This window comes from Adiantum capillus-veneris, chromosome 19 (genome assembly GCF_014529385.1).
Source record: "Adiantum capillus-veneris isolate H3 chromosome 19, ASM1452938v2, whole genome shotgun sequence".
Classification (NCBI taxonomy): Eukaryota; Viridiplantae; Streptophyta; class Polypodiopsida; order Polypodiales; family Pteridaceae; genus Adiantum; species Adiantum capillus-veneris.
Window position 1 is genome coordinate 73,240,551 of NC_140949.1, and position 3,528 is coordinate 73,244,078.

The 3,528-nt window shown below is 42.2% G+C and overlaps 1 pseudogene; it reads left to right on the plus strand.

Moving 5' to 3' along the window:
- Positions 1-2,279: 2,279 nt before the first annotated feature.
- Positions 2,280-2,924, plus strand: LOC147434237 (uncharacterized; annotated as a pseudogene).
- Positions 2,925-3,528: the final 604 nt, after the last annotated feature.

Sequence of the window (3,528 nt, forward strand, 5' to 3'; positions counted from 1 at the left end):
AGATTACAATGATGTTTTCGAGAAGAATAATGCAGACCTCTTAACGAAGCATCGACCTTATGATTGTGCTACAGATCTTAGGGAGGGAACCCAACCCCCTTTCGGCCCAATATACAAGCTCTCTCAAGATGAATTGGTAGAATTACGGCAAAATATTGATGAGAATCTTGCTAAGGGGTTCATACGGCATTCAAAGTCCCCATAAGGAGCTCCAATACTCTTTGTAAAGAAGAAGGACGGAACTCTTCGGATGTGCGTGGATTATAGGGGCCTAAACAAGATCACCGTCAAGAATCGATATCCCCTTCCCTTGGTCCCAAAGCTTCTTGAGCGCCTTGGCAAAGCAAGAATATTTACAAAAATAGATCTTCGTGGTGCTTAAAACCTAGTCAAAATCAAAGAAGGTGATGAATGGAAAACAGCAAGGTATGGCCACTTTGAATATACCGTCATGCCATTTGGTCTCACAAATGCCCCAGGTATTTTTCAACATTTAATGAACGATTTCTTTCGGGAGTATTTGGATTATTTTGTGGTAATATATTTGGATGATATCTTGATATTTTCCAAGGATCAAGAAGAGCATGAGCACGATGTACGATTAGTGCTTGAAAAGCTTCGTGCATCAGGGTTATATGCAAAGTTGGAGAAGCGCTCTTTTCATCAATCTAAGGTGGAATTTCTTGGTTATGTAATTTCTGAAAAGGGAATCTCCATGGATCCAAAGATGGTTCAAACCATCCTTGATTGGGAGACACCCACCTCGGTAAGAGATGTTCAATGTTTCCTTGGATTTGGAAATTTTTATCGTATCTTTATACAGGGATACTCCAAGGTGGTTACACTACTCACAAGTTTGACAGGCCATAATAAGTTTGTCCAGGACTCAGAGGCCGCGAAAGAATCTCAGACTCTCAAGCAAGATTTCACGACCATACCCATTCTAATTCACGCAGGTCCTACAAAGCCTTTCATCCTAGAAACTGACGCTTCAAATTTTGCCCTTGGCGCTATTCTATCCCAAGTAGGAGAGGATGGTTGAGTATATCCAGTGGCTTTTCATTCCGGAAAGTTCTCAGCTGCAGAAATCAATTATGAAATCCAAGACAAAGAGCTCTTAGCAATCATCGACTCCTTCGACACTTGGCGTCACCTACTTGAAGGAGCTCCTCATAAGATCACTGTCTATACAGATCATAGAAATTTGAAATACTTGATGACATCGCGCGTCTTGAATCATCGCCAAGCCAGATGGAGTGGTATCCTATCAAGTTTTGATTTTCTTGTCTCTTATAGACCTGGCTGTCAACAAGCTAAGCCAGATGCCTTATCAAGAAGATCCTACCTTGCACCTAGAGAAGGCGATGCAACATTTGATCAACAAGAGTCAGTGATTTTGAAACCTGAGCAGCTTAAGCTAAACGCCACCATGAGCCAAGCTCCTGAAGATTCTACTTTTGTTTCTAAGGTGAAGACGCAAATTGCCAAAGACCCACTTGCTCAAAATATTAGACAACAACTACAAGGACAAGAGGTTAATGAGGAATTTAAAGAAATCGATGGACTAATTTACTATAAGGGTCTTCTCTATATTCCGCCAGGACCAACACGCTTGGAGGTACTTCAGCAACGGCATGATCTTTCATCAGCAGGGCATTTTGGGGATAATAAGATAATTGAGCTTCTCTCCCGCGACTTTTGGTGGCCTCAAATGTGGAAGCTTGTCAAGGAGTATGTAGGAACTTGTGACACTTGCAATAGATCAAAGGCCCCTCGTCATCGTCCTCATGGGTTACTCCATCCCTTGCCCATTCCAACCAAACCATGGTCATCCATCTCCATGGATTTCATTGTAGATCTACCCTTGTCACAAGGATTTGAGTCCATTTTAGTAGTCGTGGATCGGTTTACAAAAATGGCACACTTCATTCCAACCACTAAAACCATCACCAGAGAAGGTACGGCCAAACTCTTTCTACAACATATCTATCGTTATCATGGATTACCGGATGACATAGTTTCTGATCGAGGCCCACAATTCATCTCTAGCTTTTGGAAAATCATATTCAAGCTACTCGGAGTACAAATCAACCTCTCCTCAACCAATCACCCACAAAGTGATGGACAAACAGAGAGAGTAAATCAAGTTTTGGAACAGTATCTCCGTTGTACTATCAATTATCACCAGGATAATTTGTAGGAGCTCCTACCACTAGCAGAATTCTCCTATAATAATAGTTTTCATGCGTCCACCCGTCACACTCCATTGTTTGCTAATTATGGTAAAACATCCCAAACACGATATCCACAGACACTATCAAGTCAAGAATCCAGCTGCTATTCATCTTACACAACAATTACCTGTAATTCACAAAGAACTTACAATTCATATCAAAGAAGCTCAATCCAAGTATAAGGAAAGTGCAGATCTCCATCGCATGCAGCATCCAAAATACAAAGAAGGGGATAAAGTGTGGCTTCTCCGATGTGATCTGCATTCATCTCGTCCCTGTCAAGAGCTTGATTATCAAAGGCTTGGCCCATTTAAAATTATCTGTCAAGTCAATCCAGTCACCTATCGACTCCGATTGCCCTCATCCATGAAAATCCATCCGGTCTTTCATGTCTCAGTCTTAGAACCTTGTCACACATCTAAGATCCCAGGAAGAGCCCTATAACCACCTCCTCCGGTTGAGATTCAAGGACATTACAAATATGAGGTCGAGAAAGTCCTAGATTCTCGAGTTTCGCATGGCAAGTTACAGTACTTGGTGCATTGGAAAAGCTATGATGTTACTAAATGAACCTGGGAACCAGCACACAATCTATAGCATGCATCTCTCAAAGTCCAAGAGTTCCATCAACAACATCCATGGAAGCCCAACTCAAGGAACACCACAGCTCCTCGTGGAACTCGCCGCTAAAGGAGAGGGTAATGTCATGGATGCTTGAGAGTCAGTCCTGCCTGCATCATTGCCTATGTCATTCCCCACTGCTACAGACGGAAGATGTAGCGTCCCTGCAAAATACCTTGAATAGCATGATGGAAACAACAAAACACCGCAATTACGCATACCTGACAAAGCCTGTGAGCATATAATTAAGTCGTACACAAACAGAGAGAGATAGAGAGCGGGAGAGAGCGAAAGAACACGTGCAGGCGCACCTCCTAGAGAAGAGCATTAGGAAATTTCAGAGGTCATTTGGAGGGCCATATGAAGAGAGAGAAAAATAGAGCGCGTCCAATGAGCACGAAGGTAACGTTACGTAGGAAAGTACGTGGAAAGACTCAAAAAATAGGAAAATAGCATAAAACTTTCACGAATCTAGGATTGTAGCATCGTAATTTCCTTCCTTTTACCGAGCTTTTAGGTGCTTGCATGTGGTCCCACTTCTGATATTCTCTTATGGTCATTAACGTACTGGAGGGTGACCATTAAGCCCGCACAAGATATTGGAATTCTAAAACACTTTCCCTCCATTAGAATTCTTTCAAAGTGAATCTCCCTCCACTAAAGCTTTTCTCTG